The sequence below is a fragment of the Eurosta solidaginis genome, chromosome 2 (genome assembly GCF_040869045.1).
Source record: "Eurosta solidaginis isolate ZX-2024a chromosome 2, ASM4086904v1, whole genome shotgun sequence".
NCBI lineage: Eukaryota > Metazoa > Arthropoda > Insecta > Diptera > Tephritidae > Eurosta > Eurosta solidaginis.
Window position 1 is genome coordinate 213,276,419 of NC_090320.1, and position 16,548 is coordinate 213,292,966.

Below are 16,548 nucleotides of genomic sequence, written 5' to 3' on the forward strand. Positions count from 1 at the left end.
CTCAGCACCCGCTTTTGCAACTTTTTTGTTGCCTATAGTAGCCGACCCATTCTAATGTACAGCCATAAACTTGTGTACTTGTGTTGAAAGTGAAAACAACCCTTCCACCTACCACATTTGTATATGTTAATTGTGTTCTCAATTTAGGCGTAATCCCTTTAGTTTTTAAAAGTTACTTAATGATGTTTTTGTTTTCTGCAAACTGTTGCGCCAATCATATTGTCTGTTAGGATTAAGAAAACTTTAGCGCCAAATCGCATTATGTAGATATATCTGAACGCATGCTCATATGTCAGAACGTATTTAATTTGCATGAATTACCTATTCGAATTTCTTACTAAGCCACTACTTAGGATGAACAAAACGCATGTGAATTCATGTATAAAGATAAATTAAGTTTTTTTAAACTGTGAACTGTACAAAAAATTCAAAAAGAGATTATGAGCGTTAAGTTGGGAGTTGGGAGTTACAATGAATTGCAAACTTAGTTTCAACCCTCATATTATTACCACAGTCAGTAAAGCGAGAGGAGTTTTAGCATTTGTGAAAAGATGGTCAATCCTTACGTTATAAAAACCCCTTTTACAGCGGCCGATATTAGAATATGAATCGATAATTTGGAATCCGCGTTATCAAGTTCATGTGGATAGGCTAGAATCAATTCAAAAACAGGTTTTACTTTTCACCTTGAGAAATCTTCCTCCTTACACTAATCGGTTAAAACTGATAAATCTTCCTACCCTTGCAAGTCGTAGAGAAATGCTAGGTGTAATATTTATGGCTAAACTATTAAATGGATAAATATCAAGCCCATTTCTTTTGAACGAAGTAAACTTGAATGTTCCATGCCGAGTTTCAAGATATTATAAACCTATAATTCTTAAATTAAACAATGCAGAACCAATTTCCCACTAAACGAACCTTTTCTGTGTTTTTGTGAAGATTATAACTCTCACTCGAGAATAATTGACGTTTCGCACTCGCTCTTTGCCACAAAAATACGGTTCCATCTTCTCTTAATAATTAAAGAAATCATATGTATACTTTAAATCTATTGTACTTTGTATATCTAAATTTCTCAGCTGATTCTCTGTAGCTGAGCATTTTTCGATCTCGAAGCTTAAGAAGTCACTGCCTCTCAAAGACTCGGTAACAATAAAGATTTAAAATTATAAATTACAAACATAACTAAAATTAGAATAAAAATTATGTATTAATAAAAAAATTAACAGAATTAGCTTCGTTTCATCGGGCACTTGAGGGCAGTCATTCTGGGTATAGAGCGGACGTATACGCTCCTGTCAGAGAACTTGGTGGGGGACGCGGGGTGTGCATAAACTCATACAACCAGGCAGCCTTCATGGAGCTTCACTCCTCCATCACTTCTCCCATCACAGCAGCTGCAAGAGGTCGCTCCAAGCCAAGCTAACTTCGCAAACATAACCCTTGTGTAAGTTGGTCACAGGAACTTCGGGGATAATGAGAAGGCATACGAACTTGCAAGGCAGGAGCACTGCTGTAGGCGGTTGAGATGCAATATCCACTCACATCAATCAAAATAAAGATACGTAACAGATGCAAGAAGTTAGCAGTCTCCAACCGGTACTCCTCAGACACCTGATAAACAACAAACCTGGCCGAGCTACGATGCTAGGCGTATAGAGGACGTACTAAATAAGTGAATGAATCTTCAGCATCTCTTCCACAATCAAGGGACACTGGTCGCTTGGCCTGCATGCTGAGAGAATGGGGATCACTTTTAGCAGCATTTGTAGGGGCTACAGGGTGGAGGGCAGCACAGAAAGAGTTGCGCACATGACGTAAATTGGAAGAGAAGCTCAGCCTAAATCTCTGGAGGTAAAGCGTGCCAAGTTTTGTATTGTTATTATATGCGATGAAGGTTACAAATGAAGCTAATCGTTGGAAAACGGGCGTGACATTGCCTTTACTAAGGTAAAACAAAGAAACTTGCAAAAGCCAAATGTATAGCCTTTTAAAATATAATGTTAAAATTTTGCAGACATTTTATAGTGGCTCTAGACTGTGTGAAAATTATCAATTACGTCTGACGACCATGCCCACTTTGAAAAAAAATTTCGTTCTTCTTTGAATTTATTATAATCAGCTGTAGTTGTACACAGGGTATTATAACTTTGATTGGATAACGGTTGGTTGTACAGGTATAAAGAAATCGAGATATGTAGATATAGACTTCCTTATATCAAAATCCCCAGAAAAGGAATTTGATTAAAACATGTTCATCCATCCGTCCATCTATCCGTCGGAATAGATTGGTATTAAAAATGAGCGAAATCGGACAATAACCAAGCCCTCTTTTTCGGTATCGAAAATTTAGAAAAATGTAGAAAAGGAGATATTTCAAAAACGAATACCGCTAAGTTTATGAAATTTGATTTATGACTGAAAACATCAATTCCAAAAATTTTGGAATATGCCGTAAATCAAAAGCCTTTAAAGATATTCATAAAAGGGGTGGTGCCACTCCCATTTTTTCAGATTTGAAGTTTTTCCTATTTATTGTTATAAATCCATTTGGGATATGAAATACCATTGGTATAAAGCTCTTTTTTGCAAATATATTAGCTTATTTTATTCGTACACGACCCTTCTAAAAATCTTTTATATAAAAGTGGGCGTGGTCCTTAACCGATTTCGTTAATTTTCCTTCAAAGCATTCTTTATAGTAAAGGCAACCTCTCTGCCGTTTTTGGTTACGACAGGTTTAATGATTTTTGATTTATTATTAATAATATTTGTAAAATTGGTTTTATCACTAGTGGGCGGTGCCACGCCCATTTTAAAAATGGTTTCCCAATTTTTATCAAGAGTCCTCAATATCAGTCCACACAACAAATTTCAACATTCTAGGTGTATTATTTACTAAATAATCAGGTTTTTTGTGTTTTACAAAATGTTATATAAAAAGTGGGCGTGGTTATCATCCGATTTCGCTCATTTCGCTCTATTCTGTGTCCAGATAAGCTCGTGTAGCAAATGTAGCGAAGATATCTCAATATTTACTCAAGTTATCATGTTAACGGCAGACGGACGGACGGACAGACGGACGGGCGGACATGGCTGAATCAAAATTTTTTTCTATACTGATGATTTTGATATATGGAAGTCTATATCTATCTCGATTCCTTTATACCTATACAACCAACCGTTATCCAATCAAAGTTATAATACCCTGTGTACAAGTACATAGGGGTATGAAAAGTTTTAAAAATGGGCGTGACCGGCCCCTTTTTTGTTACTCTTTCCAAAATACTTTTAATGCCATAATCTCCCAATCCGAACGAAATTTTTTTTCATAGCTACATACAACTGTTAAACTGCATCTTTACCCGCTCAAGTTTATTAGTGGTAGCCTCTGTATACTTTTTGCTTCATTTGAATGAAAATGAGTTCAGAATAGAAACATATACATATGTATTATTGCGCAGCCTTGTAATACTATTAACCACACAAAGCAAACAACAACAGCATTTCAAGTGCACAGCTGGGTATGTAATGTTCTCTACATTTTGATGTCAGATAAGAGGCATTCAAAACAAATCCTGACATAGAGTATATCAAACTGCTAGTAGTGATAGAATGATTCCACATCGATATTGAAACTTTGTCGGTTGGAGTGGTCAAAAAAATCGTTCCTGCACACGTCAGGCTAACACCAAACGTTGCTAGTATGGATGCGTATTGGACTCTGTCTCTAAGAAGTAAATTCTGTAGATTCTAAAAAAAAAAAAAAATAAATATGTATACTTGAGTAGGTTTCTCCCACTGTATCTCCACCTGGTTTGTACAATAGCGACTATTCCTATGTTTATACAAATTATACATACACATCAGCTGTTAAAAAACGATGTCACTTTCTATGGGTCATATGGCCATTTACATCTTAAACTTAACTTCAATAAAGTAGCAAAGTCATTAAGCTATAATTTTATTGTTTCTTTATAGTATCTAAACACACACTAATTACATACCTACTTCGTACAAGATATCATGAAAACAAGCAATAGTGAAGCAGAAGGCTGGTTTACAGCAATCTTTTTTGATTCAAATTCAACTGGTCTGAAAAACGCTAGCATTTAAAAGTTAGAAATCGAAAGCCTTCGAGAATACTGGATTGGCCAAAGGTAAGCAAAACCTAGATACATATGCGTAGGTCTGATTATTTCAAAAAAGATATGTCCTACTATTTGAGTCATCAACATACCTATCAACATATCAACTTACGAATATGTACGTCGAAACTTAAAATATCTGTATTACTTTTTCCCAAGTCGCACATGGAAATAATATATTAACTGAACAATAAACTAAGGTATTTCGCTATTCAAAAACGTTTCAATTGAACGAAAGCTCTTATTTAGGTAAATGAGGTCATTTTAATAGCACTTCCCTGGGGTACTGCACTATTAATGTCGATTGAGTTTCGATCAAAGCATTGATGATAGTTTATAATTAAGTGAATTAACTTTATATTTAAGTGTATGAAAAATTCAATGAAATGGCATTCATTTTCTAAATTTTCTTACTAACGTGTGGGTAGTAATTCACATTACACCGTTTCGCAATATTTTTATTTTTTTTCCCAACAATCTCTAAATTTCATTTGACTTTAGAAAGAAGATTTTTAAAATGTGTTTCCTAAATATCAAGTTTTAGGGTGCCCCCACAAGTTCAGAAGAAAAAATTCCAGGAACACAGTTTATCATAAAATAATAGTGAAAACGCTTTTTCAAAAAGGCAAAATTCAAAGGTCAAATTTTAAAAGTCAAATTTTAGAAGTCAAATTTCAGAAGTCATATTTCAGAAGTAAAAGGAATCGCTAGAACTGTATAATACTGGCGATGTAGCTAGCCTTACGAGAATTTCGATAATATCACGAGAAGCTAATACTTGCGAAAAATTACTTCTCGAACAAGTTAGAGAAACTGTAAGCTCTATACTGATAATACTAAGTTGGTTCAGAGTTTTGAAACAAAATACTTCGTTCGCATATATGCAACGGCTTATCAAATGCAAAGTCGTATATTTTGTTAGTGTATTGTGCAAATAAACTATACCAGTTTGCAAATGCAATTATGCTAGACCATTTGCAGAAAGTCCTGAATTCGTCTACAATTTTTTCATAAATTTACCAAACTTTTCCTTTAGTGAAAAATTATATGCAAATTTGTTTACTTTATATTTAATAATTTGGGAAATATTTAAACAACGTGATATCAGGACGGACAAGGCGGCAGCTGTTTCGATTATACTTTGTAAATCTCTTCAAAGCCTTTTCTCCCGGGAGTGGGATTTGAACTCGCACTTCTACGATTGAAGTGTAACAAACGTATTCAGCAACGTCATGCCTTAGTTGTTGTAAACTTTATCCCAATTGCCTTCCTTGCATATTTTATTCTTTTTGCACAGTACATACTTTGTATGTAATCATGTGTTAAAGTTATGCTTGTTGGTAAGGCGGTTTCAAAGAAACTATTGTGACTGAATAAAATAAATAATGCAATAATATTATTTTCGCAATCAATGTAATTTGCCATCAATTAGCAAAATTTTTGTTTTCATAGCATTGAATCGCCTTGTACCTCAAATGCACGTATCCAATATATACAGGTGTTTAAAAGTATGCATATTAGGGAGAGTAAATTTTTTTCCACAAAATTTCATATTCTGAAAATGTTTTACGGGATAATTTAACCAACTTTGCTTGCATCACTATGTGGTTCGTAGCGCATTTGAAAGTAAACCAAAGGAAATCCAATCGAACTTGCTTCATGTTCGATGAAGTCTTTATAAGTTAAATCTCGCTTTCTTTCCATAGAAAAACAGGTGAATATATTAATGATAAGTTTTACAAGTTTTAGATAGAAACTTCTATTTGGGGACTCAATTAGGAATGAAAGGTATCGCTCGTAATATTTCATGTGCCCAATACTAAATTGTAAAATCTCCCCCTGATTCCGAAAATCATGTTTATTTCTAATTTATGGTAACGTTTTTGAGATATTTACGAATAACCGTTTTGTCAAAAAAAAAAAAAAAAAAAAAAAAAATTGGGTCCACTTAATCATATATATCTCAAGAACGAATTGAGCAATTCCAAAGCGGGTTGAATCTTTTAAAAGGTAATACAATTTGCTATAAACTGTGCATACAACACTTTTTGCTAGGTCATGCAGATTTAAAGAAAGCGAACAATCATTACGGATTTTTTCAATGTTTTTTGTAAAAATATAAAAAAATTTCTACTTTGCGAGGAAGGATCTCGAAAACATTTTATTTTTTTGCAGATTTTTGCTCAGATTTGCTCTCTAAGCTCTTTTTTATTACAATAAAAATAAGCTTTCATTCGACAAAATCGATGAACTAATACAAAAATTATAAGCATTCAAATAAATATATCCATATAGTAAAACTTAAGTACCCTACAAATAATAGCACATGTACATATTTTAACGAATTTACTGAAATTCCCCTTATTTGCAATCTTCTGCTAACACTCGTATCGCTAAACTGTTGAATAAATAACTCCAATATTGAATAATGGAAAAATGGCCTTTATTAAAGTACTTCACAATAACACTTATACTTTGCAACTAGCTTGCTTAATAACCAAACTGACTGATAGCTTAAATGAAACTGATTACGCGCCTCTACTGTTGTCGCCTTTTTGTACTGTCTGATTTCCTCGTTGCATATTTCTAGGCTTTTCTAATTCCAGAACTTACTAGTTAGTTATAAATTTCTCAGCTACAACTACAGATGTATAATTTTTATAGCTTCTCTCATACCCCATGCGCTTGTATGTGTGAGCGATACTTCCACAATTACAATTGCATACTTTCGGGAGCATCTCAGATAAGATATATGCATGTGTTTGTGCACTGTTTCTCCCTGTGTGTACGTACATATGTGTAGACATAATTTATTGATTCGTTTGTGTAGATACATAACGATTGATTTATGGACGTGCATGCAAGTCACCGTTTAGCATCGGCTTAGAGATGGCAGTACCCCTTAGTGTTGCTAACATTCGTAACAATATGATTCTGTCTTAACTCTATGGTCTTATTTTATAATTGAAAAAGTTATGTGTTTTGAGATCGCGGGTGTGTTGTTATGTGTTTTGTTTTGACGCTTATTTAGATTAGGATCGGTTTCTCTTATGATAAACCAACAGTAGTCATCCATCATAGCGACATCCCAGAATCCTTGATACCGACTTTCAATCATTTTCATTTGCTGTTGAAATCTTTCGCCATGCTCGTCACTTTCGTCGCCAAGATTTTCCGGGAAAATTTTTAAGTTGGAGTATATAAAATGAATTTTTAAAGACATATTTACTCCTGAAAGAAAATAAAAAAGTATATTAGATAAATACATAAGTGACACATTAGTATACAATTTTCTTAGACTGGATTTATCTTTCAATTCAGTACAAGTTTTTTGTTTACATTTTTCTTGTTCTTGTTTGTTCGGAACTGAACGATGAATTCAGATTGAAAGCTATATAATCTCATGTAAATTTAAAAATTTTCATACAAATTTTTTGTTTATCGGGCAGATAGGTTTTAAAGTTAACTGAGAAAACGGTCTTAAATATGTTTTTTTATTTACCCATTTCCGCATAGTTTTTGATTAAGTCGTTCACTGTCAACTCGTAGTTAGGAGTTTCGTGTTTGCCTGAGAAAGAAGTAACGACCTTTTCAAAAGAATCCCACGCTGATGCTTCCACTGGTGACAATAGTTCTTTGAAATGGTTATTGGTCATCATTTTCCTTACTTGCAGTACCCCAAAAATCTCTTCCTTTATTTTTGCTTCTAAAATCTTTGGAAAGATTGTCTTCAAATGATGAAAAGCTTCGCCTTCTTTGTCCAAAGCCTTGACAAAGTTTTTGATAAGGCCGAGCTTGACGTGGAGCGGAGGTAGAATTATCTTTTCCTTCTTTATAAGTGGGAGTATTTTATGTTATCCACCCCAACTTGAAACTCGATTCGTTCTGGCCAATCCTTTATGATGTAGTGGTCTTGATGAGCTCGGCTATCCCATTTGCATAGACCACATATCATTCCAACGACTTTAAGATCGGCACATATTTTCCAATCATGTTCTTCGTATTTGTTTAATTTATCTCATACGTTTCCTTCGTATTTACTGCATGCGCGATCGGGATAGATGGCTTTTGACAGGGGCGGATCCAGCACGATTTGGGAGGGGGAGGGGCGATATAAGTCAACTTTTTAAGTAAGATAAAGTGACCTTAAAATTTTTCATACAAACACACATTCATATCTACACTCATCTACAAAAGTCATCATCACTCAGATTTTTCCAGTTTTTACTAAGTTTTGCTTCGACCTTCATTATTTTCGATATTTTTATAAAAATATGTATTATTATATAACACCAACAATCCAAATTTTCATGCAAATTTTTAGCTTTCAGTAAGAATTTTTAGAATTTATCTTTCAGAAAATCGAAAATAATGAAGGTGAATAAGCAGGCCTGAACCGTGATAAAAAATAAATAAAAACAAATATATACTTGGCGCGATTTATCTCAGAAAATATTTAGGCAAAGCTTCTCTTCAAGTTTGCATCTTGCCCCTTTTTAGTTTTTCCTACAAATATACGGGTCGGGGCTTTAATTTTTTATGCCGACTCCGAACGGCACCTGGAAGGCAGTTGAATTTTCACTGAGAAGGTTTTTAATGGCAGAAACTTTTCGGAGTGTTTGCCAAACCACTGTCGAGGGGCGACCCCGCTTAGAAATACTTTTTTGTAATTGAATGAACTTTTTTCTTAAATTTTGATGTTGCTTTTGCGCGAGTCTTGAACCCAGCACTCCCGGTATGGTAGGCAGAGTACGCTACCACTACACCTCGGCGCCGCCAGAGTCTTGAACCAGCAAAAGCAATAAGTTAAACTTAAATTCCGATTAAATAATTATAAGATGAAAATAACATGTGTTCACTTTGTTATGGGAAATCCTCATTTTTATACTCAGTTGAGCAGAGCTCACAGAGTATATTAAGTTTGATTGGATAACGGTTGGTTGTACATATATAAAGGAATCGAGATAGATATAGACTTCCATATATCAAAATAATCAGGATCGAAAAAAAATTTGATTGAGCCATGTCCGTCCGTCCGTCCGTCCGTTAACACAATAACTTGAGTAAATTTTGAGGTATTTTGATGAAATTTGGTATGTAGGTTCCTGAGCACTCATCTCAGATCGCTATTTAAAATGAACGATATCGGACTATAACCACGCCCACTTTTTCGATATCGAAAATTTCGAAAAACCGAAAAAGTGCGATAATTCATTACAAAAGACAGATAAAGCGACGAAACTTGGTAGATGAGTTGAACTTATGACGCAGAATAGAAAATTAGTAAAATTTTGGACAATGGCCGTGGCACCGCCCACTTTTAAAAGAAGGTAATTTAAAACTTTTGCAAGCTCTAATTTGGCAGTCGATGAAGATATCATGATGAAATTTGGCAGGAACATTACTCCTATTACTATATATACGCTTAATAAAAATTAGCAAAATCGGAGAAGGACCACGCCCACTTTTAAAAAAAAATTTTTTTTAAATTAAAATTTTAACAAAAAATTTAATATCTTTACAGTATATAAGTAAATTATTGTCAACATTGAACTCCAGTAATGATGTGGTGCAACAAAATACAAAAATAAGAGAAAATTTCAAAATCGGCGTGGCTCCGCCCTTTTTTCATTTAATTTGTCTAGGATACTTTTAACGCCATAAGTCGAACAAAAATTAACCAATCCTTTTGAAATTTGGTAGGGGCATAGATTTTATGACGGTAACTGTTTTCTGTGAAAATCGGTTGATGCCACGCCCAGTTTTTATACACAGTCGTCCGTCTGTCCTTCCGCATGGCCGTTAACACGATAACTTGAGCAAAAATCGACATACCTTTAATGAACTTAGTTCACGTGCTTACTTGAACTCACTTTATCTTAGTATAAAAAATGAACGAAATCCGACTATGACCACGCCCACTTTTTCGATATCGAAAATTACGAAAAATGGAAAATATGCCATAATTCTATACCAAATACGAAACAAGGGATGAAACATGGTAAGGTAATTGAATTGTTTTATTGACGCGAAATATAACTTTAGAAAAAACTTTATAAAATGGTTGTGACACCTACCATATTAAGTAGAAGAAAATGAAATTTCTGCAGGGCGAAATAAAAAACCCTTAAAATCTTGGCAGGTATTACATATATAAATAAATTAGCGGTATCCAACAGATAATGTTCTGGGTCACCCTGGTCCACATTTTGGTCGATATCTGGAAAACGCCTTCACATATACAACTACCACCACTCCCTTTTAAAACTCTCATTAATACCTTTAATTTGATACCCATATCGTACAAACTCATTCTAGAGTCACCCCTGGTCCACCTTTATGGCGATATACCGAAAAGGCGTCCACCTATAGAACTAAGCCCCACGCCCTTTTAAAATACTCATTAACACCTTTCTTTTGATACCCATATTGTCCACCTTTATGGCGATATCTCGAAACGGCGTCCACCTATGGAACTAAGGATTACTCCCTTTTAAAATACTCATTAACACCTTTCATTTGATACCCATATCGTACAAACGCATTCTAGAGTCACCACTGGTCCACCTTTATGGCGATATCTCGCAAAGGCGACCACCTATACAACAACCACCACTCCCTTTTAAAACCCTCATTAATACCTTTAATTTGATACCCATATCGTACAAACACATTCTAGAGTCAACCCTGGTCCACTCTTATGGCGATATTTCGAAACGGCATCCACCTATAGCACTAAGGCCCACTCCCTTTTAAAATAATCATTAACACCTTTCGTTTGATGCCCATATTGTACAAACAAATTCTAGGGTCACCCCTGGTCCACCTTTATGGCGATATCTGGAAACGGCGTCCACCTATGGAACTAAGGATTACTCCCTTTTAAAATACTCATTAACACCTTTCATTTGATACCCATATCGTACAAACGCATTCTAGAGTCACCCCTGGTCCACCTTTATGGCGATATCTCGAAAAGGCGACCACCTATACAACAACCACCACTCCCTTTTAAAACCCGCATTAATACCTTTAATTTGATACCCATATCGTACAAACACATTCTAGAGTCACCCCTGGTCCACCTTTGTGGCGATATTTCGAAACGGCGTCCAACTATAGAACTAAGCCCCACTCCCTTTTAAAATAATCATTAACACCTTTCGTTTGATGCCCATATTGTACAAACAAATTCTAGGGTCACCCCTGGTCCACCTTTATGGCGATATCTCGAAACGGCGTCCACCTATGGAACTAAGGATTACTCCCTTTTAAAATACTCATTAACACCTTTCATTTGATACCCATATCGTACAAACGCATTCTAGAGTCACCCCTAGTCCACCTTTATGGCGATATCTCGAAAAGGCGACCACCTATACAACAACCACCACTCCCTTTTAAAACCCGCATTAATACCTTTAATTTGATACCCATATCGTACAAACACATTCTAGAGTCACCCCTGGTCCACCTTTGTGGCGATATTTCGAAACGGCGTCCAACTATAGAACTAAGGCCCACTCCCTTTTAAAATAATCATTAACACCTTTCGTTTGATGCCCATATTGTACAAACAAATTCTTGGGTCACCTCTGGTCCACCTTTATGGCGATATCTCGAAACGGCGTCCACCTAAGGATTACTCCCTTTTACAATACTCATTAACACCTTTCATTTGATACCCATATCGTACAAACGCATTCTAGAGTCAACCCTGATCCACCTTTCTGGATATATCCCTAAATGGCGTCCACCTATAGAACTATGGCCCACTCCCTCATAAAATACTCTTTAATGCCTTTCATTTAATACGCATGTCATACAAACACATTCCAGGGTTTCCCTCGGTTCATTTTTCTACATGGTTATTTTCCCTTATGTTGTCACCATAGCTCTGAACTGAGTATGTAATGTTCGGTTACACCCGAACTTAACCTTCCTTACTTGTTTTTATTGATATTGATGAGAAAGTATATGTTTCATGAAAAATTTACGCTTATTGTGAACCCTAAACAACCTGTTGGAAAGGATATCTTATTATTCCGTTTTTTCGGGTCGTGTATTGAAAGCTCTTATACAGGCTTTGAAACATTATAAATGTGTCAATTAGGCTAATCAAGGCTATTTTTATTAGTTATTTTAGCTGAAAAATACTAAAAGTTTATCCACATTTAAGCAACTCTCCACATTGTCCATAAAGTACGATCCCTCGACTTTCAAAGAATTTTTGCTGCATTAACCGAATTTCAGACCGGTTCCATCAACTACTAAGAGCTGCCCAAAGAACTATAGGTTGACTTAATTTTACATATTTTTTTATCTTTATGTAGAATTATGTATAGTATAAGTCAGAGAGTGCCACAATTCCCAAAATAATGGAGATTTCCTCGCGTGAATGTATTACTGCTGCCAAATAGTAACACATTAACGCCATGTAGGTACTGATATTCGCGCAGGCCTATATAAATAATTTTTTTGTGACATTTTAAAAATATTGGACCTTTTGTTTTTGCAAAAGGAATTTTTGTCCATAAAAAAGATGTGGTGTGGCAACCGTGATCATTAAATAGTGACCAAGGCTGCCAAATTTCAGCGAAAAGTACGCAATTCTTTCTTCAAATACCAGAATGGTAAGTTTTTTCTGCTGATTTTACCCAAACAAATGGAAATTGGAAATAAATATATAGCTAAACTATTCATTTCATAAAATATTTCAACCGAAGTATTATAAATTGCATATCTTGGAATGGGGACGATTAGGACGATCTTATAGCTTATACATATGTAAATTTTAACATTTTATATGTAATTAAAGCAAACTTTTATAATTTTCATAAGTTCCAGATCAAAGCAGGGGGCTATCGACCCACTCGTCCGCCCCCTCTGGATCCGCCACTGGATTTTGGTTGCCAATATGCAATAATACGGCCTTTAAACTTAATTTATTGCCGTCTATGAACAATCGCCACTCTTTTGAATCATATGGTTCACCAAACTGTTTGAATAGACCAGCAATATCTTTGCAGTAACAAACACTGTCCTCCTTCGTATAGTACTTGGAAAATTGTTCGTGACGAGTTCTATAATATGTTACCTTAATATCGGATGAAACAAATTTAAATTGTTGCATACGAGAGGAGTGTAGTTCGCCTTTTCCTTTGACAATTCCAAATCCCTTATCCAATCATTGAGTTGTGCTTGTGACAAAGAGTTTCTTTCGTTTTCCGTTTGAAGTCCAGTACAACATGATGCCGCGTAATCAGATACTGCTGTTGACAATGAAACTGGAGCCGGAACTAAAGTTAAATTTGATTCTGGCAATGTAGCTTCTGTTGAATTTAGTTCTGGTAATGACACTGTAGATACGCTTGCATAGATTACTTTTCTTGACTTTCCAACCCCAAGTAATTTTGTAGTACAAATATAGCAGTCCGCTGAATGGCAAGTTGGTTCCCTCCACTTCATTGGTGTAATAAGTTTTATATGTCGCCTAAATAGATAGTTTCAGAAATTAGTCAGCTATGCATTAAAAGGGAAAAAATTGCTAATTTTTACGACGCACCTTTTTGTTCCGGTTTCCGAAAACAACAATTTGACTCGGCATGTGGTGTACACAGTATTCGGTGTCCATGGGTTTTCATTGTTTTTAGGCTCAATTCCAATATATTTATAGTATGTAACTTTCAAAGGATTTGAAAACACACGTCGCATCCTTTTAACGATAAATTGACCGCAGATGAAATAGAACATATCTGGATCATTTGTACACTCAAACTCTCGCGCCATTTTATTCATATTATATTTTTAAGTAAATGACGGGTTGTAAACTGCAATTATAAACTGAACAGTATCCGGCGAGCCTTGCAGATAGTATGAAGAAACAAGGCGCATGTACTATTATTTATACTTAGATCAAGTAAAAATTCAAGCCTACCTAGACAAAAAAGTTCTTAGTTCTACAAAGAAAACACTACCTGCCTTAAAAATATGCTCTTGCTTGAAATGTACCTGGGTTTGAGAAAACGACACTAACAGTTTTTTGTGTCTAATAACCCTTTGAAAATCTACCTGCTAACTAACTGATATACGAATACTAACACATATGTACCAGTAGGGTACTTAAGTATTAAATGGATATATTTACTTGAATGCTTATAACTTTTGTATTAGTCCGTCGATTTTGTTGAATGAAAACTTATTTTTTTTTTTGTAATAAAACAGAGCTTAGAGAGCAAAAAAAATCTGCAAACAAATAAAAAGTTTTCGAGATCCTTCCTCGCAAAGTACACATCTTTTTATATTTTTACAAAAACATTAAAAAAATCCGTAATGATTGTTCGCTTTCTTTGAATCTGCAGGGCCTAGCAAAAAGCGTTGCATGCGCATTTTATAGTAAATTGTATTACCTTTTAAAAGCTTCAAACCGTTTTGCAATTGCTCAATTCGTTCTTGAGATATATATGATTAAGTGGACCCAACGTTTTTTTTTTTAAAAGAACGGTAATTCGTAAACATCTCAAAAACGTTACCATAGAATTAAATCAGGTGGTGATTTTACATAGGAATTTCATAATGGCGTCTCTGGTGCATTTTGGCTGTAAACCAGTGTAATAAGCCCCATCTTAATCAAACATTTGGGAGCCAAAGGAAATGTAGGTGGACATGCTTTTATTCCGACAAGTGTTTTGACTAATCAATCATCCCCACATTTAAGATTGGCGGAAATCTAGCTAGGCTACATTAGAGCTGATGATATACAAACGTGACTATCTATCAGTAATGTGAAGCAATCCCTCAGCTGCTTACTTCCGACAAAAATTTCGTCCTGTCCGTATTTTTCTTTACCTTTTAAATACTCAGGCATTCTCCCAGGAAAAAGTGTATTTCAAACCGGTACAGGCAGTCTGACGAGGGTCTATCCATAGATCAGGAGGAGTAATAAAAAATCGTTCCCAAGGCAGTAGGAATAGTATCAAACATTCAGGGAGTGTTTTTGCGGCTACAACGACAAAGACGATTCTGTATTACTATTGTTACCGTTTGTAAACATATTGACACCGCGATGTTTTTACCAGTTATTGTTATTTGGATTGGTAAAAACTGGAAATCGATATCTTGATTACTTTTTGATGTATGAGCAGTGAAGTTCGATAGTAATTGCGCCGTAAAGGGAGTTTATACGAAAGCTAGTAATATACCTGTTCGCCGTGTAAAACCAACGGCATTCGAGTTAAGGGCTTTTTCTGGCCCTTTTCTAGCGGAGCGTCACATATACTTGATCCCTGTTCAAGCTTAGTAAGTTATGGACCAAAAGTATTCATGCTATGAAGAGATATGCTTTATATTGGACTATATCAAATCAATACGTATAGATGTGGGTTATAGAGCGTAGCACTCGTGCAGCCTCCGTTAGCTTACCGTCTATTCCAGCATTAAACATAAAATTGATTCAGCTTTTTGGCATATTCTAATATCACGAGACGCGTACGCTGATATCACATCACTGGTTAAATTGACAGCATGTGATATTAAAATCGCACCAACTTTTCTTGTCTGATCTTCGAAAATCTGCTGCAAGGAACATTTTATTTGAGAGATTTTTGGAATTCAATAGCTCACAGTATCTGTAAGAAAATCATATAATTCGACCTGTACTTTAAACTATTGATTTGGTTTCTCATACATACAAACATATTCGTATCACCTTCTTTCTGATCTAGTACTGAAGTGTTTGTTTTCAATTTTCTTTATTTCATATACAATATTTTATCCACAGGAAAGTGGTCATAAATTTATCAAAAAAAAAAAAAAAAAATTATAAATAGCTCAACATGAAATGTGGGAAATGTAATTGGATTTTTCATCGGCTATATCAATCTACTGGACAATTGTACGTTGCGCTATTGCCTTGGAACAAAAGTGAAATTACCACGAGCACATCGGAAATGTAAATGCACAACGGACTTAGAAATGCAAATATCAAAAGTGATAAATAATTGTCAGTAAAATTATTATTTCACGTGTGAATGTGGAAATGTGCGTGTGTGCAAGTCATAATTAAGGGGGTTAAGGGTGAAGTGGGCGATATAAAGAAAAAAATTGTCTGCTGATGGACTATCATGGGCTTGCGCTAGTTTTGATGTCTAGTGGGTTAAAAGCAAATGAAGGTCGGAGTAAGATACATACATACATTCATACCTATTATTGACACACTTTTCTACTTAATTTAAAGTGACAAAGAAAAATATTCCATAAGTTTTGTGAGTCGTAATAAGAAGTATAATTTTTTGCACTTTGTGGTATTGCAATTTTAAATGATCCCTGCACACTAGAGATATACGCCGCTGATAAACGCCGCCGCCGCCGCCGATTGTTGTCGTTTTTCGCACGCCGC

At 35.1% G+C, this 16,548-nt stretch overlaps 1 protein-coding gene across 8 annotated transcripts in view; it reads left to right on the forward strand.

Annotated features, from left to right (window-relative positions):
• The window catches only part of LOC137240576 (serine-rich adhesin for platelets), a 112,165-nt gene that overhangs the window by 59,294 nt on the left and 36,323 nt on the right, over window positions 1-16,548 (forward strand). For 6 of the 8 annotated variants that reach the window (XM_067767036.1, XM_067767038.1, XM_067767040.1 and 3 more), the window contains one exon: window positions 3,985-4,163. The exons of 1 other annotated variant lie outside the window; for it this stretch is intronic. The gene's annotated coding sequence lies outside the window, so the exon portion shown is untranslated. Of the gene's footprint in view, window positions 1-3,984; window positions 8,261-16,548 lie in introns of those variants that run through there. One more of the 8 variants, XR_010949763.1, reaches the window with a different exon arrangement.